This window comes from Misgurnus anguillicaudatus, chromosome 21 (assembly GCF_027580225.2).
Source record: "Misgurnus anguillicaudatus chromosome 21, ASM2758022v2, whole genome shotgun sequence".
Taxonomy (NCBI): Eukaryota; Metazoa; Chordata; class Actinopteri; order Cypriniformes; family Cobitidae; genus Misgurnus; species Misgurnus anguillicaudatus.
The window spans coordinates 63373191-63388274 of NC_073357.2; the positions used below are offsets into that span (position 1 = coordinate 63373191).

The 15084-nt window shown below is 33.5% G+C and overlaps 1 long non-coding RNA gene across 1 annotated transcript; it reads right to left on the reverse strand.

The window, feature by feature from the left end:
• Positions 1–4223: 4223 nt before the first annotated feature.
• Positions 4224–14431, reverse strand: LOC141352779 (uncharacterized). Its single transcript, XR_012359916.1, has 4 exons — positions 14092–14431; positions 13945–14003; positions 13399–13428; positions 4224–4456 (listed from the first exon to the last, which is right to left on the reverse strand). It is a non-coding gene; the product is annotated as an uncharacterized lncRNA (long non-coding RNA).
• Positions 14432–15084: the final 653 nt, after the last annotated feature.

The following is a 15084-nucleotide window of genomic DNA, read 5'->3' on the forward strand; positions in this document are numbered from 1 at the left end:
ACAGAACACGTGATGCACACAGGATCTTTCCACACACATAACACATATTTTGGAAAAGGAAACCACACACATGACAATCCGAACACTTATTGTGAATTAACACATTATTATTATTATTATTTTTTTTTGCTTCAAAAGTAGACAGTTTTAAATCTAGATTAAAAACACATCTGTTTAACTTTTCATTTACTGAATGAGTACTGTGCTGCTTCACACTGACTACACTTTTAACTCCAGTCACTTTTACTCCCGTTTTGTTCTTTTTAACATAATTCAAAACACATTTTTAATAAAATCACATTTATTTTAAAATCTGATGTATCTTTGTTTTTATTGCGTGTCTCTTATTTTTACATATTTTTTTCTCTCACATATTGTTTTCTCTTTTCTATGTAAATCACTTTGAATTACCTCTGTGTACATGTAAATGTGCTATTCAAATAAACTTGCCTAGCTAGATATTTGTACTGAAAACAAGACAAAAATTCTAAGAATGTAAATTTTTTGCAGTGCCACGTGTGGCTTTCTTTGAACTGAGCAATCAAATTTGCCTTGATCTCTTAACATATAACAGTTCTTGATATCATTAATACATTCTTCAAGTTTCACAACTTAAAACCCCCCAGCATTATGGGGACAACGGATGTAGTTTGTTAATCCAGGGTAGATGTGGAGTTGTGCAAGTGTATTTGTTTAACGCTGGATTTCTTTGAATTGGGTCTGTCTCAGGGATAAAACAACTGGGAAATGGGTTGCAGCCGGTAAGTAAAACCAAAAAACGTTTCATGTGTTTTGTTGGTAATCGGCGTGTAAGTGCATATAATGTATCATCGTGAATTGCTCCGCCACGGTACGCCTCCAGAAGCTTTTACGGAAAGTAAGGGAACATCTGTCTTTTATAAATCTGATAAAACGAAACACTCGGAGATATAAAGGATGTAATACTACTCTATAGGTAATGAAGATTAACATGAGATGCAGAAATAAACAAGCAGAAACAGAATGTGTTATGTTAAGTTTACTTTTTTTTAAACACTTAATTCAAGAAAAAACTTCTTACCCCATTGGCAGATATTTTTGCTTGTTTTAAGCATAAATTCACAAAAATTTTATATAGTTTTGTCTAAAAACTAGACTTATTTTCTTAGGTCATTTTGTTCATTAAGAAAATGCTTGATTTAAAAATCTTGAAATCTTTATTTCTTCTGAAAACAAGACGAAAATACCAAGTAAGAAAGTCATTTTTTGCAGTGTATGTGAGTAAAACTGCAGTTATTTATCAGCACATAGGCTGTCAATCATAGAAGTGGGCGGGATGCCAAAGCACACAAAAATATCAAATTTAAGTGATTTTGTGTATAAAAAAGCAAAAAAATCTGTCAATGGGGTAAGCAAAAAAATCTTTTTTTAATTTTAATTAAACACTAAATTCAAGACAAATGTGTTTACCCCATTGGCATTTTTTTTTGTGCTTGTTTTATGCACAAAATCACTTAAATTTGATATTTTTGGTCTAAAAACTAGAATTATTTTCTTGGGTCGTTTTGCTCATCAAGAAAAAGTATCTTAATTTAAGAATTTTTTGATATTTTACTGAAAACCAGACAAAAATACTAAGATTTTTTTTCTTGAAAATAATTTTTTTGCAGTGTAGGTAACATTATAAACTACCCTTTTCAATAACATTATTTCATTTTTCTAACCTGGTTGAGGATTTGATCACTCACAGCCGCTGCATCAACACTGGAGAGAAATTTCAGTCTCAAAGTGCTTTTTATATAATGACCTGAAACACAGAAAACAATCTCAACAACCATATAAACATATACAAAAAATGAATTTATTAGTTAGTATTTTTGTATTGTTTTAAGCACAAATATCTAAAAATTTTCAAGTCAAGATGCAAGAAAATAAGTCTAGTTTTATGACAAAAACGTGTCAAATTTAAGTGAATTTGTGGATTAAACAGGCAAAGAAATCTGCCAATGGGGTAAGCAAAAAAATCTTGAACTTTTTTCTTAAACCCTTAATTCAAGAACATTTCAAGAAAAATGTAACCCCATTGGCAGATATTTTTGTTTTATTCACAAATTCTCTTAAATGATACAATTTGTCTAAAAACTAGACTTATTTTCATAGTTTTATTTTGCTTATGAAGTAAAAACATCTTGACTTAAGAATGTTAAGATATTTGTACTGAAAACAAGACAAAACATACTAAGTAAGAAAGTCTATTTTTTGAGTTTACACACAAAACACTGATATTTGAGGAAATTATAAGTTGGTTAAAATGAACAAAAATCAAAGCAGAAAGAAAGTTCAGTCAAATTATGAGCACAACAAGTATTACTGAAGATTAAACTAATAATGTGGTAAGTAATCTTATAATTGATGGTAATCATTTTTGCGGCCAAGATTCTGCCATTGAGATGAATGATAATCTTCAGGTATTATAAATCCATTACCCATTTAAATAGTCAAATCTTATTAATTGCTTCAGTAATGTCCATATTCTAATCACAACGTTGTGGTAGACAATGTGTCAACCAGTGGTGGACAGTGACTTCTTTTTTAAGGACGCACGATGCAAAATCATTTGTATGGTTCGTCATTTCAGAATATTTGTTCGATGCGTCAAGCGAACTTATGTGCATCACGTGTCAAATAAGTGCCTCCGTGTCTAAAGGGTTTATGATAAAAGAGACGCTTGCGTTTAAGTTTAGTCATCAAAGAGTTTAGTATTAAAGGTCCTGTTTTTCCTGTGTTTTAAAGCTTTGATTGTCTTTACGGTAACATGTGTTCCTGTTTCATGTGTAAAAAACCCCACAGTACCATGCAATTTACTTATCTCTATACCGCTGTATTCACTGTCTTAAAAACGTGTTAATGTCTTCCTTGTTGCATGAAGTCCCTCCTTCAGAAATATGTAACCAGTTCTGATTGTGTAGTTCGTTTAGTGTGTTGTGATTTGACAGCAGCTTAGCCAGAGCCTTTTGAGCTTGGCGACTAAAGTCATATTTTGAATTTGCGCCCCTCAGAAGAGCAGTCACCAGCACCAATGGTGTGAACTAATATTTTTAAGTTGAATTAACTCAAAATTTTGAGGCAACCAGATAACTTACTTTTTGTTAAACCAACAAATAATTTTTACAGTCTAAAAATACGGACATGAAACTTAATTTTAAAGCTTCAAAGTCATCACCACACAACGCCTTTTATATCACAGGACAGTCAATCAGCAATTTACAGAAATCTCAAATTTCTTAATTCTACCAAAACATTAAAAAATTGGTTTAAGAAATTACGTTTCCCATAGACCTCCACTTCACATAAAGAGAGATTAGACGGAAGTCCAGTCATGACCACATTCACATAGCGTCCCTCCATCCCATTACATGAATAACTGATAGTTTGACCAACTTGAAAACCTGAAGTTACTGCACATCTAAAGAAAGACAAAATCAATCAATCAATCAATCAATCAAGGTGTTTAAATCAATAAGGTGATTTTATGAATAACATTACCTGGGATTGTTGTTTCCATTGTTTACAGTGGAGTTTCCAATACGAATCTCTGCTCCATTGGTTTGAGCCGCACAACAGTCTGATCTAGCAGTGATGATTACTGTACCAATCTCATATTCATACTGAAGATCCAAACTCAACCATGGGTCACTTTGATATGCAGTAACGGCACAGTATGAAGCGTCACCCGGTCCATATCTTATACCATCTATAGCATTTTGAGCCACAAAGGGGTAATATGTGGATGATTGTATAGCTGCTGAACTTAGAGCCACATTCTCTATATGATAAAACCAAAGACAGTGAATCAGTCAATCTGAAGATACATTGTGAATAATTCATTAAATTCAATAGTTTCAAAAGTCAATTTTGTCTAATAAATTTAATTTCTTCCGTGTTATCTAATGGTACAGAATAAAATGTCTAATCTAACCTGTTTCATAGACCTCAACCTCACAGAGAGAGAGAAAATCTGTAAGTCCAGTCATGACCAGATTTATATAACGTCCCACCATTACACCACATGAGTAACTGATAGTTTGACCACCTTTAAAACCTGAAGTTACAGCACATCTACACAAAGAAAAAAAACACAATCAATAAATCTCTAGAAGCGTAAATCAATATGTAGATGTTAAATTATGTCATGAATAACTTTACATAGGATTGTTGTTTCCATTGTTTACAGTGGAGTTTCCAATACGAATCTCTGCTCCATTGGTTTGTTCAAAATTAGCATCTGATCTAGCAGTGATGACTACTGTACTAATCCCATAATAATCCAAGAGATCCAACCTCCACCATGGACTCAATTCACGTCCAGTAATGGAGCAGGATGTTATACTAGCCCCATATTTTATACCATCTATAGCGTTTAGAGGGGAATAACTTTTGGATGACTGTGTAGCCTTTCCTTTAGGTGCTAAATTCTCTAGAAAAGAAATAATCAAAGACAGTTGATCAGTCAGTGTGAAGATGTAATAATATAAGCTCATCATAAAAAAGATATGAAGTTCTTCTAAAAAAAATTGACGTCTTTAGCATACAGAAGAGCAATTTTGACTGATAAAACAAATCATAAACGTTTTCAAATGATTTAATAACGTTTTAGGAAATAAATATTTTAAAATGAAACAAATAATAAAGACATCGGTATTCACTAAAATATTCAATAAACGCTCAGTGAAAGTTTTCTTAAATAACGCAATGATGGATAATTATTTAAAGTGCATCTAGAATTTGATTCACGATTTAAAATGTCCTTGGGTGTGTAAATGTGTATTAGTTCATGCAATTTAATAGGTGCTCTTTAACCCTCATAAGCCTGTTTAAACTAAGGATCCTTTGGAGTCAAAATGACCATAGAATTTTTTTGTTTACTTCCCATCTATACATTAATGCTGTGTTGGGGACATATGAACTGTCACGGTGTGTTTAAACACTGAATAAGGAAAAACTAAAGATGAACCCAAACGCAAGGAATGTATGAAAATAAACTATGTATTTATTTAAACAGAACATAAACACCCACGTGGGGGTAAAACAGAAGATAAACTAAACACTGTGATGAAACACAAAATGCAGGAACTAATAAACATATGGACAGGAACAGATCTCAATACACATGGAACATCAACACTGAGTATTCAACAATATCAACAACGCACGCGCACACAACAGAGAACGAGAGGGCATTATAAAGACACCACATCAATGGGGAACAGGTGAACATAATTAATTACGCAAGACACGAGTACATAAGGGAGTAGGGTAAAAGTGACAAGACACTGGGAATACGTGACACAAAAACATAATGTGAAAACACACGTGTTCCCACACAGAACACAATGCTGTCATAGCCTTGCCCTCTAATATCAGACCTGAATCATACACTAAGGTCAGGCAAGACCATGACAGCGACAAGACACTGGGAACACGTGGAAGCCACACATACAATATGACTCCACATGTCCCCACACAGAACATAGTACTGTCACGGACTTGCCAAATGTACTCAGACCTTAATTTAGAACAAAAGGTCTGACAAGCCCATGACATGAAGTGCTTTTATACCTGTTAACAACTAAATTCCTCAACTACAAAATTAGCATCACTGTAAAATATCAAATTTTATTAAAAATTCTATTCAATTTAATTTATTTTAAATCTTGATACAGATGTTATGGGTTGAATTTGGCCATTTGCTGGTTAAAAAAAAAGAATTACACTGCAAAAAGTGATTTTCTTACTTAGTGTTTTTGTCTTGTTTTAGTAAAAATATTTAAAAATATATATAATCAGCAAAATGACAAAGAAAAATAAGTTTTTAGACAAAAAAATAATAAAATAAAATAAAAAATTGTGCTTAAAACAAGCAACAACAAAAAAATCTGCCAGTGGAATAAGAACAATTTCCTGAATTAAGTATTTATGATAAAAGTAAACTTATTTCAAGAAAAAGACTAAATATTTGGGATGTTCCCGAAGCCGAATACGTTATTCGGAAGGCCATGGATAATGGCTTCAAAAAGAATAACAAATTAATTTGAATAACAGAAAAATATTCGGCCAGAAACAATTATGTGTTTGCTGGAACAGCGCTAAATTATAAACCCCTTAAAGCACAAATAATATGTGTGTGAACTGAATGAATGCAATCTATGAAATGACATGAATGACATTTTCTGTGTGTCTCTTATTTAGAAACTCGAGCTTTTTGGAATTAATTTAAAAATCTTAAAAACGCTGCTACTATCTAACTTCTTTTAAACCAACTGTAAAATTACCCTTTTCTTTTTTTTTCGTTTTATTTAATTACACAAGACCAGAAAAGCTTGATAAAATTCTGCACTCTGATATTAAAATATTTCTTAATAATTACAGACTTAAAAATTTTTGTTGACTCAACTTTGATTTACAAGTCATTTCAACTTACTATTAGTTATCTTGACTAGAGATGAGTTGTTATAACTACAGGTTAGTTGTTATAACTTATAAAATTAAGTTGACTTTTCTCAACTATATTTTATAAGTTGTGACAACTAATCTCTGTTGACATGACTTGTAAATCTGAGTTGATTTAACAAAAACTTTTAAGGCAGCACACTGTAAAAAATAAATTGTTGGCTCAATGAATTGTTTTTTGGTGGCTAGTTCCACGGAGGTTTTGCGTTCACTCAATTTCTGGCTCCGGTGTGTTGCCTGGGTTGGTGTTTTTTGGTTGGCCCAAACTTGACTCAAATATAAAAAAGTATGTTTGCTCAACTAGCTTTATAGTTCATTCAACTAAAATGTTTTAATCAGTTGAATCTTTAAAAACTTACAGCAAAGACAAAAAAATTTAAGTATTTACTCAATGTTTTATGTGTTACTTCAATTAATATTTATTATTTGGGAATTTTTAATAAACTTTTTAAAATTATTTATCAAATATTTATGCTGGTGTTGTTAACAAATAATTAACTTCAGTCACATAAAAACAAAAGCTTTATTCACTTATCATAGAGACTGAACATACAGAATTAAATCTCTAAATAGAGGGCATAAAACAGTCCAAAAAGCACTCCAAACTCAGTCAGAACATCTGCAGGGTCATTTAGAAGAACTTCTTTCGCCATGTATCCCTCTGGTCTGCCTCTCCACATCATACCGCTCTGGTTTGATAAACAGAGGAATATAAACACACACACATACATAAATAACATGTTTAATATAATAAAGCTTGACAGTGAAAGACTTTATACCTTAAAATTGCCAAATTTCCCTCAGACATCACACGTAATTGAATTAAACACTATTGGGCGTTTTTCTTGGTCAGGACTTATCACTGACTAAAATACTGACATCTCTTAACATATGAGTGCTATTGTTTTGTCTCAAAATGCACGCCAGTATTGTATTTTATAAGGTTTGTTTGTAAAAATGTCCTAATTATAATTAAGACGGAGTCCTAAACACTTTCCGGTAATCTTAACCACGCTCGCCGACAGGGGGGGACAAACGGGTCTGTTGTCCCGGGCCCAGGATGAGGGGGGGCCCAGAACTGGAACCTATGGAATAATTCATTATTTTCCATACATTGATTTATCTGCCATAGAATCAACACTGGCCGCTTCAAATAGATTTTTCATGATTACCATTTACATTTTAATTTTACTATATTCATTGTAGTGAGCGTTCAGCACGCCTCCCTCCTCCCTCTCTCGTTGCATGCAGCGCCTCAACAGCACCCCCCCACCCCCTCTCTCCTGTTGCAAGCAGTGCGGCTCTCTCTACAGTCAAAAGTATTTTAACTCCGCATTCCTTTTACTTTCTTTTTCGCATAAACGTCAACAGTCACGGATGGCTGATCGAGTTCATCATGAGTGACTTAACAAAAGGTCAGCATTACCACACATACCCGTTCTGGTGTGAGTCTGTGTCCGAGCTCTCTCCCTACCTATGATGCGGTATGCTCGTGCACGTGTTCTGTAGTAACACTAACCGTGTATTCTCTCATATTCTGAATTTGCAACAAATTGTCTGCGCTATACGCGATGATATACAATAAAACTTCCACTCGTGTTTAAAATAAAAAAGCGCTCATAAGGCAACAACACGGATGAGAAGAGCAACATCAGTACAGCTTCAATGTAAATGTATGATGATTTTGTCAGATGAGGGCGCGTTTTTAGCAGCAGTTAAAGAAAGAGCTGATTGGATTTACATTGACATTAACATACATTAAGTTACTGGGTCATTACTGGGTCCTGTTTAGTCACTATTTTATAGACAACAGAACAAATAATATGTAAAAATAGCATTCAGCTGTGTTAAAATGCAATATAATGTGACAGATTAAAGAGTAAAACACGACGCAATGACGCCACATATATGCTAATCGGCGTGTGACGTCATCGCCGTCACAGTCTCTCAAAATCCTGTGGGAAACATGGGAAGCAATTGTTAAAAAATAAAGAAAATAGGCATATTTGTGGAAAAAAATCGAATACAGTCACCTCCATAAATATTGGAACAGAAGCACATTTTGTGTTATTTTAGCTGTTTACCAAAATGTATTCCAGTTACAGTTATGATGGTTTTTCTTTATAATGGAGAGGATAATGCGATCATCCACCACTGTTATTCCATTTAGACATACAGGATTTTAATGTTACTAAGCTCACCACTGTGTTGTTTTTTTATCTTGATGTGCCAAATTGTTGATGTGGCCACTCTTAATGTTCCTGCCATCTCTCTGATGGATTTGTTGTGTTTTTGAAACCAATTATGGTCTGTATCACTTGCATGGAGATGTCCCTGAATCAAATGATTTGGGTTCACAGCCACAGCTTCCAAATGCAAATACCACACTTAAAATCAACTCCAGACCTTTAACATCTGTCATTCATGAGGAAATTATTTAACAAATAGAAAATACCCGTCAACTGTCCCATTACTTTTGACCCCTTTAAAAAGGGGGAGCTACATATTAAATGGCTGTAATTCCTAAATCCTTCAGCCATTATGGATGTGAATACCCTCAAAATAAAGCTGAGAGTGTGCACTGTAAGCCAATATTCATAATATGACTGTAACTGGAAAACATTTTGGTAAACAGCTTAAATAACACAAAATGTGCTTCTGTTCCAATGTTTATGGAGGTGACTGTATTTGAGATACATAAAAAAAAAAAAAACGTTTTATTTGTTTTCTTCCTATACTTGAAATAGTGGTCAAGAAACCCCCCGCCCAACACAAAAATGGTTTGGCCACTGATCAAAATTTTATGATGTCATTTGATTTGAAGTTCAGTACGCTCAAAATATCTGGTCAGACTCAGCACAAGTCCGGTGCTCAGAAAATAAAAGAAAAGAAAAGAAAAGAAAAGAAAAGAAAAGAAAAGAGAAGAAAAGAAAAGAGAAGAAGAAAATAGAGGTTTTCAAAAGAGGGGATTGACGTTATATAAATAAAAGTTATTGTGTCAGTATATAGTGTCAGTACTACATTTATTTACTATATAAATGTTGAATACAATGTATAATAATGCAATATTCGTGGGTCATGAATCTGATAATGCCAAATGTCTTGTTACCAGTAAAAAGTAGGGGTGCCAAGGGGCCCTTCAAGATTATCTTGTCCCGGGCCCATGCAAGACTGTCAGCTGGCCTGATCTTAACTAAAATAGCTCCACTTTAACTCGGACACATAACATAACACACACTTTAACTCGGACACATAACATAACACACCTTTATATAACTTATATCTTTACAAAAACGTCAAGTATTTGCGTCTTTGCCAATTAATATAGTCTAAAATTAGCATTTATTTACAAACACTTACCTGACGTGACCTTGAGGAAACGGCTGATGACTTGTGCCGTTGTGGGAAACAGTGAGTGATTCCAGCTGTTACATGCGGAATGATCTCAGATGAAATGACCTGTCATTCAGATCCTTCCGAGTTAAGTTAAGACATTTTAAATTAAAAACTCACGCACATACTGTACATACACACGCGCGCACACACGGGTACACATACAGGCATATTTAGAAGTTTTATTTAAGATTGTTATGATATTGGGACTATTTCTCCACCCGCTCCTTCAGCTGTTCAAATTCGCATGCAGTCCGGTTATAACAAATGTAAAAGATATGAAACATCACTCAACAGCGATATCAATTAAGTGCAATCCTAAAATATGATTTAAAACATAACCCTTTCATTGTTAAGTATGAGAAATTAAAATGAATTAAATCACGTTTAAACGCCACAGAGATATCAGAGCCAGCAGTCTGATGGGCTTGCCGAGGCGAGGCTACGCTAGCTGGGCGGGGTGTGAGCGCTTAAGTGTCTGTGATTTTCTGGAGCTCATATGGAGCTCATCTACGTCCGAAAGTGTCCGAGCACATTTTTAAATAGACGCTATCTTTATTAACCGACCGCATATTTAAACTTTAAGCACATACATTCACGCCTGAACAACTCTTACAATTACATTTTGTGACCAAATAACAGTAATATTATGAGCATTTTGTTGTCAGGAAACATAGCTGTCATAAGTCCACATATTGACCAGATTTGTTTTAATTACTTCAGTCAACACTAGCCATTCTGAATGCTGACTGAATTAGGAAATAACCATTCATTTAATGTTTTAAACACAGATTTATCTAGACTTAAAATAATATGTCTTCTCAACTAGCTCAAACTAAAAAATTGGTTTAACTTATATATTTTTGCCCGTCCAACATTTCATTAATTGGATTTTTTACAGTGCAACATATTTTTTACAGTGCAACGTATTTTTTACAGTGTAAGAGATGATCTTTTAATTACTTCAAGTTAAAGAATGCTTTATTGTCAATAGGTGAATATTAAATAAATATGTAAATAGATAAAAATATGATAATGGAACATTTTAAAAGCAAAATTTAAACAGAAGAATACTATGACATAAATTGGAATAAAAATAAAGTAAGTAAATAACAACTAAAACATTTGAATTACATCTTTCCAATTACTTTATTAGTTGAAATCATGTTGCTTGTTTTAAACTAATGGTCAAAACTGATTTTTAAATAATAGAGCATACTGTTATTTGAAATTTTAAACGCATATCTGATTATTTTATTTTTATTTAGGTGAAGATTAATGAGAACATAAAAAACAATTTGTTATACCAAGGAGGATTAGGGCCAAGCTAAAATAAAAATAAAACCATTTTGAGATTAAAGTCATTAAAATGCGAAAATAAAGGCATTAAATTTGGAGAAAAAAGTCAGAATAAACATAATTTTGAGAATAAAGTCGTTATTTAACGAGAATAAAGCCATTATTTAATGAGAATAAAGACGTTATTTACAGAGAATAAAGCCGTTATTTAACAAGAATAAAGTCGTTATTTACAGAGAATAAAGTCGTTATTTACAGAGAATAAAGTGGTTATTTAACGAGAAACAAGTGGTACAATTTTGAGAATAAAGTCAATATATTCAGTCAATATATAAAATGCCATTTTCGTGAATTATGACAACCTTCCGATTTAAGACCCACCCACTTCCGGTTCCCTCTGAATACAAATACAGATACAAATAATTTTGAGATTGTTACAGATACAAATACTGACTCCGCTGCACACCCCTACTAAATAAGAAAGTAATTTTTGCAGTGTAAAGTTAATCATTTATTTGACCAGCAAAGGCCCATAGAGACCCATTCATTTCACTGGATGTTGCCAACTGCTCACATCACTACTTTAGTGATACATTTTGATGCATTTTGAAATGTCTGTTTTTACAAAGTGCCACAGAAATTTGACTTTGAATGTGTTTGTGTGTGTGTGTGTGTGTGTGTGTGTGTGTGTAGGCAGGGTTTAAATTGGGCCGGGGCCGTCCGGGGCTAAGCTCCGGCACATAGGCTGAAGGTCGCGCTCTGCTCTTGCCAGTGTACCCACTGCGCTTGTGCGTGTGCACTTGCTACGCTGGTGCGTGTGCACTGACGCGAAGGGAATAATGTGTTTCCATTCATTATGGGGCATACTCACCAACGCAAGTTCAACGATTTGCGCGAGTAGATTACATACAAAGTCAATGCAAAGACGCATTCAGACGCATCCTAGCACAGGGCGATGCAAATGATGCGAATTGGGCGGCGCAATTGCCGCGAAAACACACGCTTTTCCTTTTAAATGCGTCTTTGAGCAAGTTATGCAACTCAAGTGAAAAAACTCAAGAACTTCAAGAACGCGCTTTCACACAGGATCATTTGACATTGTACAGACAAGAGAGAGAGCGAGCGAGAGAGAGAGAGAGAGAGAGAGAGAGAGAGAGAGAGAGAGAGAGAGAGAGAGAGAGAGAGGTAATAATGGTCCCCACGTCGAGGAAACCTAATAGAAGACTAGAAACGTGTTAAGGACTAAAGTATGTATGTCACTCATCTAATTACAGTATGTTAACTGGATAACACTTCATATAACTCATTGTATAGTTTAATACATTTATGTATTTTGATTACACAAATGAAACCTTACTATATGATTGTTTTAGCTGCTGGCCAGCATAGGGAATCTCTATTGCTAATTTCTAAGATATGTTGATGATACAGTACTGTGTGTTGTACCTTTTCTTGTTAATTTAATTTTTTTGGGTAGCCTATCTTATGCATATAAAATTATTCAAGGAGGTTGATTCCTTTTACTTCATTTAAAGTTTGATCAATTGTGCATAATGACATGTGCAACAAATGAATATAGGGTGTCAAACTCATAGATTTGCATAATTTAAAATTCAGACGCTCTTTATAAAATATTTGGGGTCAACCTCTGGCACAGATTTAAAGTTGAAACTTATCAAATCCTATCAGAGGTCCAGAATGTCATTGAAACACGCCAGTGGCTTTGCTGTCATCAGTATTAAACATGTTACCCCTCAAAGTACCCTCCCCGCAGAGCCCCCCCACATAACAAATCCCAATTTAACCCTGGGTGTGTGTGTGTGTGTGTGTGTGTGTGTGTGTGTGTGTGTGTGTGTGTGTGTGTGTGTGTGTGTTTGAGCATGTAATTTCTTTATTCCATTTGTGCTCTAGTACCAGGCTTTCTTTTCTATGTGGAAATTTTCAGATTTATTGTGGATTATTGATTTTTTTTACAAATAAAAAAGGATTTTTTTTTTGCATTTCTCATTCATTGTAAAAAATACACATCTTTAAAAAGACCAAACCAAGACCATTTTTTATATGATTATTGACAGATGTAGAAAATTAACAAAATCATATTCCACTGAGGTGAAGGGAACCAACATAAGGGTTAAAACATAAAACATATAAAATCAGAAACTCATGAACAAAATTCAGTTTAAGTGATTTGTGTATCAAATATCAATAGGAGGTTACCTTCAAAACTACCCGGAATGAAAACAAGAACTGTTGAAACAAAAAGAAAGCATTTCAAAAATGACATTTGAAAGTTATTTAAATTAAGATGAACACAAAAGTATTTTATTCTTAAGTTAGTAATGTTTCAAATGATCATCTTGTGTGAGCCCACGCTGCAAAAAAAGACTTTACTTAGTATTTTTGTCTTGTTTTCAGTAAAAATATCTAAAAATTCTTAAATCCAGATGTATTTTCTTTATGAGCAAAGTGACCTAATAAAATGTCTAGTTTTTAAATAAAAAATAAATAACATTTGTTTATTTGTGCTTAAAGCAAGCAAAAATATCTGCCAATGGGTTAATAAAACTTTTTTCAAAACAAATATTCTTAATATTTTAAGCACAAATTCACTTAAATTGTATATTTTTTTGTCTAAAAACTAGACTTATTTTCTTGGGTCAATCTTGATATCAGAAATGTTAGATATTTCTACTGAAAACAAGACAAAAATACTAAGTGAGAAAGTTAGTTTTGCAGTGCATGTGTGTCAGCTGCTGTACTCACCAGAAAGTAAAATCAGATGAATGAGTTTCTCCATCTCTGACTCTATAAAGATCATTAAACTGATGAGAGAATATAAGAGATATTCAGCAGTGAGCTTCTTTTACACAATGAGTTTCTTATTATGTTGTTATTATGATGATAACATACCTGTGTGGAGTTAGATATGATGTCTCTCTCTCTCCTTGCTCTATTCTTTAACCTTAAATCAATCCAATCCTTCACTGTCCCCCCTCACACCCTTACTGATAGATTCATGAGTTCATTTTATTTGACCTCCAGAAAAACATCAGGTGTCATTTGGAGTCTTTTACAAATCAAATCAGGTTCATATGCAAATCTGCCAACGAAAATGAGGTCTTTACATGTGTTTTTAGGTTCGGTTTGGTTTTGTGTGTTTAATTTTACTAAAAATGACCAACTTCATTTTATTGTTATGAAAATGATAGGCATGTGATATTGATTGTAAAGCTACGTTTAGTTTCTCTCAACGATTATCTCAATTAGCTCCCTCATTCTGTATTAAGGACACTGATCAGGGAGTCGACCATTTTAAGAACTGTATCAATTGTAAAACCCTTCCAGTGCACTGGAATATTCATTCCATAAAAATGCCCATAATGCAAAGCAAAAATCGGGGAGCATGAGTCGTCCCTAAGTTCCCTTAACAGAAATCATGTGACCTTTTCAAACCTTCTTATCCTCCTTTAGCGGTCTTTTTTTACAACCGAAACCACACCAGTAAACTCGATAGATAGTCTTATTTTAAGTACAAATATCTAATTTTTTAAAATCAAGATGCATTTTCTTTATGAGCAAAATAACCAAAGGAAATAAGTCTATAGATTTTAGACAAAAATATCAGATTGAACTGAAATTGTGTTTTAAACAAGACAACAAACCTGCCGTTGGGGTAAGCAAGTTTATTGCTTGTTTTAAGCACACATTCACTTAAACTGTACATTTTCTTGACCAAAAACCAGACTTATTTTCTTAGGTCATTTTGCTCATCAAGAAAATATATCTTGATTTAAGCATTTTTAGATATTTGTACCTAAAACAAATACTAAATAAGAAAGTCATTTTTGTAGTGTTTATAAAGTTGTCAGCACGTCAATTTATTAGTACAATAATACTTTTTAT